Genomic DNA, 14,639 nt, shown 5'->3' on the forward strand with positions numbered 1-14,639 from the left:
GCTCGTAACTGCATACGAGTAAAGAAAGTTCCAACGAGGAGGAAATATCAACTCCTTTCAGTCTAAAGGCGAGACTCAAGGCTTGCAGTAGCTTTTCACTGCCGAGACCGAGAGAAGCATTTCTTCCCGAAGGTATACAAGAAACTCCGCTATAGTTGCAACAGAGGCATCGAGGGGAGAGATACCCCATCCACGACACCAACCACAGAAAATTGACCACTTTGCCTGGTAGACTGCCTCTGTGGATCTCCCAAGGTGTCCAGCCATTCTTTTCACAATCGGTTGCGAAAAGCCTCTCTGTGTGAGGAGGTGCTGGACAGTCTCCAGGCGTGAAGCCGAAGCGAAGCTACGGCTTTGTAGAAGATGTTGGAATGTGGTTGTTTGAGGAGATAGTGTTGTGGGGGGAGCTCCCTGGGGATCTCCGTGAGGAGGTGCACAAGGTCTGGGAACCATTCTGCGTGATGCCATAGCGAAGCTATCAGGGTTATTCGCAAGTTGTTACTTGCTCGTACCTGGTTGAGGACTTTTCTTATCAGACAGAACGGGGGAAACATGTAAGCGTCCAGGTTTATCCACCGTTGTTGAAAAGCATCTTGCCAAAGAGCTTGGGGATCCAGGACTGGGGAGCAATACAATGGGAGCCTGAAATTCAGGGCCGTTGTGAACAGATCCACAGTCGGGGAACTGCACAAAGTCAGGACTTTGTTGGCTATCAGAGGATTCAAAGACCACTCGGTGCCAACTATCTGAATCACTCTGCTCAGTTTGTCCGCTAGCACATTCCACTTGCCCGGGATGAAGCTACCTGATCGAGTCACCGAGTTGTCTTCTGCCCATCTGAGTACTGTATCTCTACTGCAAGATGGCACAGCTGCTGTGAAAAGGTACCTCCCTGTTTGTTCAAATAAGCCACTACTGTGGTGTTATCGCTCATCAACACTACAGAGTGCACCGCCAGGACCTGGTGGAACTCTTTGAGGGCCAGAAAGGCTGCCCTCATCTCTAAGAGATTTATGTGCTGGTACCTTTCTGATTCGGACCATTGGCCGGAGATGTAATGGTGCAGCACGTGAGCCCCCCACCCTTCTTTTGATGCATCCAAAAAAAAAAAGCATCAATTCCAGGAGAGAGACAAGAAGATCGACCCCTTTGCAGAGGTTCGGCTCCGCTAGCCACCACCTGAGATCCGACTGTTCCTCTAGCTCTATGCGGACTAGTTGATCCCGGGAATCGGTGTACTGGTTCCACTGGGATTTCAGTCGCCACTGGAGGGATCTCATCCTGAGGCGACTGTTGGGAATCAGTCGGGTCAGGGAAGAGAGATGACCGAGAAGGCGAAGCCAATACTGCACCGAGAGCTCTTCCCAACTGAGGAAGACCTGTGCTATCTCCCTCAGGCTCTGAATTCTCTCGTCTGATGGGAACGCTTTGTGCCTTAGGGCGTCTATGCACATGCCTAAGTATACCAGTTCTTGAGAGGGAAGCTGATGATACTTCGAGGTTTACCACGATCCCCAGATCCAGGCAAAACCTTTGAAGCTCGTCTCGGTGGCAGAGAAGGGCCACCTTCGTCTGCCAGAATCAGCCAGTTGTCCAAGTATCTTAGGAGATGGATGCTGACTCTGAGGGCCCAAGAGGATACTAGGCCGAATACTCTCGTGAAGACCTGGGGTGCTGAGGAAAGACTGAAACACAGTACCCTGAATTGGTAATGCTTCTAGTTGAACATGAATCTTAGATACTTCCCGGGAGACGGATGAATTGGGATCTGGAAGTATGCATCCATTAGATCTAGAGTGTGCATGAAGTCCTGTGGATCTTATCGCTTGTCTGATAGTGTCGGCCATCTCCAACCTAACGGTGTCTGATCGACAAACCTGTTCAGAGCCGAGAGGTCGATGACTGGTCTCCAGTCTCCAGACGCCTTTCTTACAAGAAAGAGTCGACTGTAAAAGCCTGGAGACCCGTCGAGGACCTCCCGGAGAGCGCCCTTCTCCAACATGGTCTGGACTTCTGCCCTGATGGCACACTCCTGTGCAGATCCCTTTGCACAGGAGTTCGATGGAATTGACACTCGAGTCAGTGGAGGGAGAGAGAGCGTGAACAGGATGCGATACCCTGAACAAATCTCCTCGACCGTCCAGGGTTCAGCCCCGTGGTGAAACTACCTCTGCCAGCGGCTTTGCAGGCATCCCCCACAGGTGGACAAATGGAAGGATTACCTGCCCTAGTGGGACTGGCCTCTGCCATATCCCCTCTTTCCCTTTCCTCCACGAAAGGACTTCTTTTGCGATAGGCTTGCTTCGCACCCTTATGACCCTGCTGTTTTGGGTCACTAGCCCTTTTTGGTTGCGGTTTCCGCTGTAGCTGAAAAGGATAAGAACTGGCTGTTAAGACCTTTGGGATGAAGGAGTCTTGGCTTGACTTCCTACACCTCTCTGCCACCCGTTCAACATCCTCAGGGTGAAGCAAGGAATTGCCCTCGAAGGGTGAATTCCTTAGTCTCGCTACTTCAGCCTGAGGGAGGTGTCTGTGAAACTTGCCTATGACGGCATCCCTTCTCTTCAGGATAGTGTTAGCCCAAAGGTTCACTACCTGGTGGGAGAGAAACTCTATGGCCTGAGTGGCAGACAATAGGAAAGTCTCCAAAGACTTCCTGGAGGACTCCCGAGACAGGTCCTTAGACCAAATCAGTTGTCCTAAGGATCCCAACCAGAAGTCAAGCCACGAAGCAGCCTGTATGGCATACTTCGCCGCCACCTCCTGGTTAAGGATCTCGGAGGCCGAAAAGGACTGGAAGTCCCATGAGTTTCTCGAAGGGTATGGCCTTCGAGAGTGCCTCTATGGAGTGATTGAGAGGCAGCGTTGGGAGAGATTCCCCGAGAATCTCGTAGTACCTCCTCTGGACCACATACAGAGGAGTTAGAAGCTTGGAGGATGAGTTAGAGCGGAGCGAGGAGGTGGACCTAGTTGCCTGGGACACTGCCTACTGTCTGGCACTCTAACCCATTTGACCAGGGCAAAGCTGCACTGGTCCTCTGGGGTTTCTGAGTGCCGTAGAACTGGTCAAGGACCGTTTCTTTTCCATCTAGAGGGGCTGCCGATGGATCTGGTAGCCCATTGATGGATCGGATGCAGGCTAGGACCTGCCAGAAGGCATGTTCCGACTCCTTCCTGTCATCCTCCATTAGCTTAGGGCTAGCGGCTGCTGGCAAAGCGTCGTCCTCGGGATTGCTCTGCCCTTCCACATCTGAACTCTCATCCATAGGAGCCCAGAGTGGGTTGTAGTCGTCAACGAGACAGACCGGGGATAGGGAGACTGCCGAGGAGGTAGTCGCTTCCGGCTGCCTAAGAGGCAGTGAAGAAGGAAGCCTAGCCGAGGATTTTGGGATGGTGAGTAAATCCTTCGGCTTCCTGCTACGAGGCAGGTGGTCCTCGGTCAAAAAGGGCCCAGAGGGCTCCGTTGGTCTACAGACGGGATGGAAGTCTGCTGCCAGAGGGAGCACTTCACGCCCAGTCGCAGGTCATACCTCCTTAGGCACTATCTCGACTAGTGAGGGACGGAAGGAGTGACTGTAGCAAGTCACCCTATCCTCCTTGGGGGCGAAGGATGAAGCCTTTCCCTCGGGTCTGGCCTTTGCCATCTTGAACTGCAGGGGGCTACCCTAGGGTTCTTGCCTACTCTCTTCCCGTGGTCTTTTGCGAGGGGATAACCGTTTCCCTTGCCAGTCAGGCCAGCAGGCGCGGAACCCTCTGAACTCCTACTAGGATCGGAGGGAGGAGAGATCCCTGGGACGAGAGGTGGCAACAAAGGGATCCTAAGTATCTCCTAAGGACTGGGAGCGAGGAATGACTCCTGTCACGGCTTGACGCATTACATCAAATAAGGCACAAAGCCATGGGGGGCCGCGGGCTCCTGAGGAACTAAAGGGAGGGTCCTTAGGAAGACACGGATCCCTGGGTTTAGGAACCTGGGCAGGTTTCTTAACCTTCTTGCCTGAGGGAGGCTTCTCAGCAGGCAAGATTGGCACAGGCCTACTTTTAGGAATAGGATCTGGGCACAGTCGTGTGGGTGACTGTTGTCTCTGTGGTGGTGGGGGACTATGAGACTGGAGAGACTGATGGGCGTTTCTCCTTGCAGGAAGGTTAACCATTGCGGCCAAAAAGGGAGATGATATTTCGTTCGGGGATGAGGTACCCACCGAACTGAAGCGGGTTTGGTTCCGCGAGGTTGCTAAATCGCGAGAACCTTCTCCTGGTTGAGTTGTTCCTGGGAAGGGAGCAACAGAGGATCGTGCACCACAATCGCGCACTCTATCATAACTCGCGCAGCTAGGAACCCTCTCACTACCTGGGGATTCAGCACAATATTGATTGTGCACGTCAAGAAGGCCGCGCGCCCTACTCTGTTTACGCATGCCCTTCAACATGGTGCTGATTGCGTGCGCCTTGTTCGCGCGCGTAGTGTTGGTTGTGCGCGCGCGCGATAACTCTTAGCGTGACGAGAGTCCGAAAACTCTCTGACGTAAGAGTAAAACTCTTGGCGCTTAGGGGAGAACTAATTGCTAATGTCACCCTACGGTTCACAGTAGCGTAAGTTGTGTGAGCGCGAACGCTCAATACGAGAGTCCAAAAATTCTCTGTTATACGAGTAAGACTCATAATGACTAGGGTTATGAGAACCCGAATGTTCAGAATGTACTGTGTTGCGAGACCCCGAAAGGTCAGCGCAACAAAAAACCAAAGTTCCTCTGTCACGAGGCCCCGAAGGGTCAGCATGACTAAAGGCACGAGAGACCAGAGGCCTAGCGTAGCCTGTGTTGCGAGACCCCGAAGGGTCAGCAAAACGAGAAACCGAAGTGCCCTGTCACGAAACACCAAAGTGTCAGAGTGACTAAATTTACGAGAGCCCAAGGGTTCAGAGTAACTAAAGTTACGAGACCCGGAAAGGTTAGCGTAACGAGGAACCAAAGTTCCTCTGTCACGAGCCTCCAAAGGGTCAGCGTGACTGATGGCACGAGAGCCCAAAAGCTCAACGTTACCATCGTTACGAGAGCCCGAAGGTTCAGCGTACCTGAAACCTTCGTCGAAGGATCAGCGTGACGGGGCCCCAAAGGACTCCTACTGTCATAAGAACCCGCAGGGTCAACATGACAAGAGCCCGAAGGCTCACGATCAAGCCAGGGAGATCGTCACGAGACCCCGAAGGGTCAACATGAGGAGAACCACCACGTTCAAGAAGACGTCTCCTCACAGCACGAGGAGGAGAACGTCCGGGATGGAGAGGAGTTACAAACCCTTCCACCCTACGAACCTCCCGAGAGGAACGTTCAGCAGACTCCGCCCGAGGGGGAGACTGATCCAGATCTACGGATAAATCCTCCGCAGGGAGGAGAGTCAGACAAGGTTCTCGCTCCGCCCCCGGAGGCGAACCATAAGCGTAAGGAGATCGCCGATGAACAGAGGCGATCTTCTCTCGCAAACGAGAGATATGTTCCCCCGAAGGGAAAGCCTGCCTTGGCGAAAGCCCTGCCACCGCCCCTCGTGGGTTAGCTAACTCCTCGGCGTCTGAAACAGACTCTAGGCCTGACCGACGAGCAGCAGCGCCTACGCCCAGATTAGGAGGATCAACCTCCGCGGAGGAAGGAGATGATCGCCTTCTCTCCACTCCCCTTTGAAGGAACTTGAAGAGAACTTCCTTCGAAGGGGGGCCATCGACGCCCAGCGATAGCCACAAAGACAAAAGGTCTGAAAAGCAACAGGCACTCTCTGGGGGAAGGGAAGGAGCCAACACCTTCGCCTATCCCATAGGGTTGACCTGGAGTCACAAATCCTGCGCTGCTACTCGGCTGTACCCCGGAAGGACTAAGCCGAGAAATAGCTTCGGACATGGACTTGGGCGTAGAGGAAGCAGAAGCCCGCAATTTCTTTGATTTCAAGGAAGACCACGAAGGCGTAGATTCGCGCTTAGACTTCTTTTCCCTTTTACACACGAATCTCTCCCACTGGGAGGCAGGCCACTCCCGACAATCAGAACAGGTGTTGTCCGGAGAACACCGACGTCCCCGGCAAGCTGGGCACAGAGGGTGAGGGTCCATCTCTAAGGACGACATGAAGGTACCGCAGCAGCGTGACCAGGACATGTCCGCATAGCGGGACAATAAACACACACACACCGTACACAAAAGAAAAAGAAAAAGCAAAGAAAGTCAAGGCAGTTTATGAGTTAACGGGAGAGAGAGACTGCACTCTACCGAGCCAAAAGTAAAAGTGTTTACTCAGCCGACGGGTGTGAGTGAGCGGGAAAGCCGGTCTACCCCACCCCCCTTCCCCTAACTAACGGATGGGGGTAGTTATCCCTCACTAAAATTGTCTTGGCTAGTTTTCAGCATTACCGAAAGTAATACCCCTATAAATAGCGTAAGGTTTGTATCTGTGTCGGAAAAAATGAGAGCAAGAGGGAACTCAAGGAATGTACAATCTATTTCAAAATTTAATGTAATTTCATCTATGTCAGCAATTAATTATGATGAAAATGCTCTCCATTCAGTGTATAGCTATGTGGAAGTAAAAATTACCCAGAAATATTGACCAATAGGTCGTGTGAGCGCAGCTTAGCATTTACCACTTGCCAGAACATAGGAGCAGTGGGATTATGTTTATTTGCGGGCAAAACGAACCAGGGCAGAGCAAGCGCTATTAGAAGGACGTTTAGTGAATAATTGATAATTATACTTTAATTTTCAGCCACTTACATGAACCATATTTTTTTCAACTGGTTCTCTTGAGTTTATTATGCATTTCTGACTATTATTATTGCTGCAAATCAATCGTTTTTGGCTTTTCCCCAACCATTAAGACCCATTTTCCCACTGGGGTCCCCTAAAATTGTGTTTATATAAGGGGGTCCAAAAACTCACGAACGGTAGGTTTGCGCCAATAATCATGGTCAGAAATGCATAAAACTCAAGATAGTGTGAAAAACATATGGTTCACGTATTTGGCTAGAAATTAAAGTATCATATTTTTATCAGAACGGTAATAGTTTACAACACCACGCTCTCCATTTACTCCAAAATAATGCAATCCTGCAGTTTTTATCTTCTTGCGCAGTAATTAGGTGGTTATTTAAATTCTGGGAAAGCAATAATTAGCAAGATATGTTGAGGAAGGGGGAAGGGGTTATAAAAAGAAAATAGCTCGGTTTCCGCACTAAACAACTTGGAACCGACATGTCAACAAAGTCAACGAAACAGGATTCGTGATGCCAGCGTACATAAACAGAAGTTCATGATGCCAGCGTACATTTGATATACTGTATATATAATCAAAATATACTTAATAAAAAATTAAGTGATTACTCAAAAGTGTCACTTTGTAAATTGCATATTTTATGGACCCTTTTGAGTAATTAATCCAATTTTGACTAAGCATATTTTGAATATACAGTATATCAAATGTACGCTGGCATCACGGACTTCTGTTTATGTACGCTGGCATCACGAATTCTGTTTGGTTGACTGTGTTGATGTCAGTTTCGAGTCGTTTAGTGAGGAAACCGAGTTATTTTCTTTTTATAACCCCTTCCCCCTTCCTCAACATATCTTGCTAATTATTACTTTCCCAGAAGTTAAATAACCCCCTAATTACTGTGCAAGATGAAAACAGCAGGATTGCATTATTTTGGAGTAAATGGAGAGCATAATGTTGTAAACTATTACCATCAGAACATATTAGTTAACAGGTATGACGGATGGTGCACAGGTGTATATTTATCAAATATTAAATGGATGAAAAACGAAAATCAACTCTTATAAAAAGCTACCAGTCACCACCTCTACGAAGTACTTTTCACATTTATCAAAACTTGGATAGCTTATCAAATTTTGGCGGATATAGATTAAAAACTAATTAACAGGTTATAGTTCCATAAAGTTGGCAAAACACTGTACAGCTAGTAATAAAATGTGTGGTGCCATGAATATTTAACACGCAAGACTAAGCGGAACATAAGAGACCATGAAAATTATATAAACGATATGCAACGCATCTCACCTTGGCTTTTATCACTGAAAGATATCAAGAATGGTTCTATCTGGAATCACTGACGTTCGTAACATACGTCACGGCATGATACATGGCTATCAGCTGATTGCAAAGTGGGGAACCCCCTACGTAACCTACGTTACTCGTAGGTTATTGCTTATCAAGTCGGGTAAATCATTTCCTAATTATTTGAAACATTTTAGGATTATCTTTGTGATGGACCTTAATCGCCCATTTTTCTCTTATAAGATTTAGGAAAATAAATCAGAAGAATCTTCTTGTGCTTTGGCATTTTGTTGACGTTTATAGATCAGATCAGATTCACGTTGAGGCTTCGCCTTTGCAACGGCGCCTCTGTGTCTTTTAGCTTTTGTCTGTTCCTTATTTTCACTAGTTTTTCTCTTTTCATCCACATTTGTAGTAATACACTTTTCTTATCTTCAATATTTTCTTCACAAAAAAGGAATTTTCCTACTGTTTGTGCAATATCTTCTCCATATGGTTGTTGGAGCTCAATTGCTTTTATTCTTATATCACTAAACTGTGGACATTATAACATGAAGTGGAAAGCATTTTCTTCTACATCACAGAATACACAGTTTATATTTTCATCTTGGTGTCTGTTATTTTTCTTTCTTATATCCAAGCCCAATGTGTTTGTCCTTGTTCTGAATAATAGGTAGGTTGTTGCTTATGAAGTAGGGTAATTAATTTTCTAATTACTTGAAAGATTTTAGGATTATCTTTATGATAGACCTTAATCACATATTTTTCTCGAATAATATTTAGGAAAATAAATCAGTAGAATCTTCTTGTGATTGGGTATTTTGTTAAAATGTTTATAGATGCTTGATAACTTGGAAAACAACACGGACATGAAACAGAGTCAGTAGATGTACTGCCTAATTGTGAAACAGTTCTGAAATACAAACTATATATCAACAATATGTAATATTCTTACCACAACATTTTTATATTTTCGACCGGAATCCGATAGAATTATTTCGAATTGTCTCTAAGTATCACTTATAAAAATAAATAACTATTTTTCCACATGACTAGTGATATGCAATAGTGGTAATGTGATATTATAACTATTCGTTTATGTAACGTTACTCACGTAGTATTTAAATTTAATCGTCACTCACCAGTTGGGTCAGCATTGGCCAGGTAAGATATAGGGGTAATGTACATCAGCCTTGAATACGAAAGTAATGTATCTTATTATGACATCTCTGTAGATTATATTAAATCAAATTTAATCCATTCTTCTCCTTTTTGCCTCTGATTTCAGAATAGGACGTGAACTAGGAGGAATAAATGGGAGAAATTATGAGCAAAGGATATTTTAGGTGGAATGAGATAAATAAATTGTAGGCTAAGTACCTTGAAACAGAAAAATGTTATCAAGATTTCAGAATGCAGATTTTACAATAACAGAGGGAAACAATGTACCGGTAGAAATGGAGAGAAAACAAATTAGTAAAGTTCGAGATCTAGGTGTATTTCTTGACTGTAACCTGTCTTTAAATGCCCAAATAAATAATGTAATCAAAACTGCTGGTTGTCATCTAAGAAATATTGCGTTTATAAAAAACGTACCTGGACGAAAATTCTGTAAAGAAACTTGTGATAAACTGTGTTATTATCAGGATTGACTACTGCAACTCTATCTACTACAATTTACCAAAAGTGCAACTTAAGAATTTGCAAAATATAATAAACAGAGGAGCAAGACTGATAAAGGGTGTCCCACCTTGAGAAAGGACACCCCTATACTAATCGATTTACACTGGCTGCCGATTAAAGCGAGAATTAAATTTAAAATACGTACAATAACCCACCTCCTCCTCCTTCTCAGTTCACTTCTCCTCATCCTGGGCTCCTGGCCAACAACAACTTATAAGCTCTAACCTGATTAGCCAGTCTCCAAAGTCTCTTTTTTTTTTAAACTAAGGTAATTTTTCCTCGTGCTTCTGAAATCAGCAAGAGAATCCTCTTCTGCTGTAGACTAAAATTAGTTTGGATATATCTGCCTGTGGAGTATGACAAGTTTAGAGATTATCCTTATTTTATACAACCTGTCCGCGGGTGTGGACGTGTGTGTTAAAGCTCTGTATCAAAACTGGCTTAAAGCGGGAATCATTGTGTATCTTGTTGTTGATCCTATGAAAATAACTTTTGTGGGTGTTTACTAGTGTTGATAGTGGTGAAATTGAATGTTAAAAGTCAGTGGTTTCTTTTGTATGTGAGGTCTGTGGTGAAAGGCCTGACCCAGCATTTTTGTGTTTGAGATGGGGCTACTTGAAAAGTCATTGAAAAAATGATTCAATATGCCCATCTTTAGAAAACGAAAAGTAAAATTTAGTCCCGTGAAAGATCTTGGTCAATTTATAACCGAAATTGACTCGGTACTCCAAGGGAAAAAGGGAAAGAAAATGGCAGAAGCTAACATACAAATGAACGTCGCTGATGACGTATTTGATGGCGGATGCAATGAGGGCAGGTGTGGGTATTGTGAGTGCTTTGTCGAAGTTGAGATACAATGTGATGAATGCCGAAGATGGTACCACAATGAAGTAGCTTGCTCAAAATTAGAAGATATCACAAGTGTGATTTTTGAAAGCAGGAACATCATTTATAAATGTTCAAGATGTGTTGATATTGCAAATCCCAATGGTTCATGGGTCAGGCAATCATGGGAAAACGACGAAACTAAGCATCAGCATGGAAGAAATGAAGGTAAATGTACAACGACAGATGTCAGATTTTATGGATATGATAACTGCTCAATACACCAATATGTGTCATGAAATTGTTGAGCTGAGAGAGAAACTTACGGAATACGAACAAGAGAATATAACCAAGACCACATATTAAAGTAAGCTGAAGTCAAAGAATACTTTGGTCATAAAATCTACGAAGGAAAATATAAAGACTTCAGATATCGAGAAAACAATCATGAAGATAACCACGGATGTTGAACAGGTCAAAACCTCTAAACAAGGCCACTTGGTAGTTAATTTTGCGGATAAAGTTGGGTTGGAAAGGGCTAAAAGTGACTTAGAAGAGGTCAAGAAAGACATTAAGGTAGAAGTGGATAAAAAGGATCTACTTAAACCGAAGATCAAGGTCTGCAATAATGATGAAAATGAAGATGATATAATTGCTAGTATAAAGGAGAAGAATGAATGGTTGAATGATATATGTGAAAATGAAGAGGACTTGAAATTGATCAGGAAATTTAAATCAAGACAGCAGTAAATCACGTGTCATTATTAAGTGTAGTCCAACTATCAGGAAAGCTTTCAGTAAAAAGGACGATAGAGTATATACCACGTATGGAGGATGCTGTAAAATTTATGATTCCTACAATGTATTTCAGTGTTATAAATGCCAGGAATTTGGTCATACTGCCGAGTTGTAGCAAGACTCGGGTATGTGCCAAGTGTAGCCAGGTGTCATAACGGCTCAATGAGGAATTACAGTGATACGAATCATAAGACTTATAATGAAAACTTTAAAGTATACAAGGAGGAGCTTACCAGGATAAAAAAAAAAAAGAGCCCGATCATGGAGTCTAGCTCATTGGTTAAGTGTGGTCTGATAAATATTCAATCGGTGGGGAATAAAACCATAACGATTAGAAATCTCATTAATGAAATGTAATTAGATTTATGCTTATTAACTGAGACTTGGTTGCAGGGAAATATTAGTGATAACTCAAAGATTCAGATGACGCCGTGTAGGCCTACTCATGATTTCTACCTTGTACCAAAAAACGATAAAACTGGAGGAGGAGTGGGTGTCTTCGTGTCGAAAACCTTCTATAGGGTTTCTATCATGAATGAAATAGTATTTGAAACGTTTGAGTATATCTATTTAAAACTGACAAGAAACAGTAAGGTATTGAATATAATATCATTGTATAGACCACCAGGGAGTAATATGAAGAAATTCATTGAAGAATTTCGTGTTCTTGTGGGTGTGGTAGACGATATTAAAAAAAATATTAATTGGTGGAGACTTTAATTGTTGGGTAGATGATGAAAATGATAATAAGGCTAAAGAACTCAAGGAAGTATTTGAGATGTTTAATTTAATAAACAGTGTTTTGGTATCAACGTCAGTAGGTGGTCATACACTCGACTTGGTCATAATATATGTGGAAAAGATTCAGACTTAATAAGAAACCTTGAAGTTGAACCAGACTTTGAGATCTCAAAAACACAAACTCATCACTTTTGAGGTTAATATAAATTGCATCAGAGTATTGAAGAAATGGATCACATATAGGGAACGGGAAAATTTCGATGCTGAGAATTTTATTGAGGTTAGTGTAGCGCAAAGGTCTTGTGAGAACATGCAATGTGAACATATGGTAGATAGAGAATGTGTTGGGTGTTATACCAAAAAATATAATGACAATTTCGGAAAAATTTATGATACCAAGTGTCCTATAAAGAGCAAACAAATAGTTGTACACGGAAATGTTAGATGGTATAATAGTGAGCTATTAAAGGCAAAAAGACATTGATGTAAGATGGAAGGTAGATGGAAAAGAGCCAAATCCTCACAAGCCAGAAATCTATATAATAAGGTCAGAAATGACTATAACATCCTGTTAGAGAAAACAAAAAGAAAATTCTACAATGACGAAAGTAAAAAACTAATAACATGAGGGAGTTTCACAAAAACCTAAATGATTTGCTGGGATTAAAGAAAAAAATATGTCTTGCCTGAAAATGTCTGTACAGAGAAATTTGCTATATTCTTTAATGAAAATATTGATACAATCTATAGAGGTTTCCCCCAAAATCAACTAGAAGGACAGTCAGTTATGCCAGTGAAGGAGAGTAAGAAGTTAAAAAAATTTAAGGAAATAAATATGCGTGACTTGTTAAAGGTTATGAGAGAGATGAAGAATACATATTGTGGAAATGACCCTTTCCCAAATAGTTTAATAAGTGAAGCTCCAAACAAGAAAGTGGTATATAATATTTACCTAAATATAATTAACCTAAGTATATCACAATCAAGTTTTTCTAACTGTGAAAAAACTGCGTTGATTAAACCAATTTACAAAGGAAAAGGTGATGTAAACGAACTAAATTCATACAGGGCCATTTAAAATTTATCCTACATGTCGAAGCTTATTGAAAAAATCCTAAGTGAGCAATTATGAGCGCATATTGATGAGTTAGAGGTATTCCCAGAATATCAGTCGGCCTACAGAGCTAATTACTCTACAGAAACTACCTTATGCTCAATAATGAATGATATGATAGTTCTTGATGAATTAAATTGTGGAATTTTGATTATGTTAGATCTCGGTGCTGCCTTCGATACTGTTGTGCACGAGTACTTACTTGACGACTTAAAGTCCATTGCAGTGACTGAGGAAGCACTGGAATTTTTGCGAAGCTACTTAACGAACAGGAAGACTATTGTAGAAGTTTCTGGAAACCGATCTAGTGAGAGAATTCTTATGAAAGGTGTACCACAGGGTAGTGTTCTGGGCCCTATCTTGTTCAACATATATACTATTGAGCTATCACATATCTTTAAAAAACTAAAAGTGGGCTTTAAACTATATGCAGATGATACTCAGTTCTACCTTTCAATTTCAACAACACAAGATACAATGAAGAAAATTGATGAGATAATGACTGTAATAAAAACTGTGGATACAGAGGAAAAAGCTTAAATTAAAGGATGATAAAACAGAATGTATGTTTTTTGGCACAAATGTGGCTTGGAAGAATTACCAGTTATTTCAAAGTATAAAAATTGGTGACGCTGATGTTAGGATTGTGCCTGTTGTGAAAAATTTGGGTGTACTGATGGATTGTAATTTGTCAATGAGGGATCAAATAGTGAATACAGTGAAAGTGTGTAACTATCACCTGAGATACATAGCATTTATTAGAAAATATTTAACAGAGACCAGTAAAAATTTTTTAGCGATGAGTCATGTAATATCAAGGCTTGATTATTGCAATTCTCTGTACTATAAATTGCCCAATACACTACTGAAAAGCTTCAAAATGTGCAAAACCGGGCGGCTAGACTAATAAAAGGCATTAAATTTCGGGAGAGAATAACTCCTGCACTGATCGATCTACATTGGTTACCTGTTAAGGCTAGAATTGAATTTAAGATTTGTTTGTCGACTTACAAGGCACTTACAAGTGATAAGCCTAAATATCTTCGTGAATGCTTGGTTCCCTACCCTCAAGCTACTAGCGCTGCTGTAAGAGTTAGACATGCTGATGACCCATATAGACTAATCGAAATTAGTGTGAATCATGCAATAGGAGGAAGAACTTTTTGTTATGCTGCACCGAGATTCTTCAACGACCTTCCACTTGATGTCTAGAATAGCAAAAATGTGGCAGCTTTCAAGTAAAACCTGAAGACTTATCTCTTTGGAAAGTGTTATAATAGTGATCAGAAAACTATTAATCCTGAATACAAATGCTAGCGAATACCGAAAAGATACAGAGCAAAATATAAACTGAAAAGAAATTATTTTCACACATCAAGGCCTGCCTGAACAGACTCTTAGTGTCTGATGGAGGGCGAGAAATGAA

General features: G+C 42.8%; 1 protein-coding gene and 1 pseudogene across 3 annotated transcripts in view; one reads left to right on the forward strand and one right to left on the reverse strand.

Annotated features, from left to right (window-relative positions):
* The window catches only part of LOC137644024 (uncharacterized), a 244,723-nt gene that overhangs the window by 121,275 nt on the left and 108,809 nt on the right, over positions 1-14,639 (reverse strand). The window contains exon 1 of one of the 3 annotated variants that reach the window (XM_068376906.1): positions 8,056-8,324. The exons of the other annotated variants lie outside the window; for them this stretch is intronic. The gene's annotated coding sequence lies outside the window, so the exon portion shown is untranslated. Of the gene's footprint in view, positions 1-8,055; positions 8,325-14,639 lie in introns of those variants that run through there. 3 annotated transcript variants of the gene reach the window in all.
* Positions 10,380-14,639, forward strand: part of LOC137644546 (piggyBac transposable element-derived protein 3-like) — a 30,845-nt pseudogene continuing 26,585 nt past the window's right edge.

Source organism: Palaemon carinicauda, chromosome 7 (assembly GCF_036898095.1).
Source record: "Palaemon carinicauda isolate YSFRI2023 chromosome 7, ASM3689809v2, whole genome shotgun sequence".
NCBI classification, from domain to species: Eukaryota; Metazoa; Arthropoda; class Malacostraca; order Decapoda; family Palaemonidae; genus Palaemon; species Palaemon carinicauda.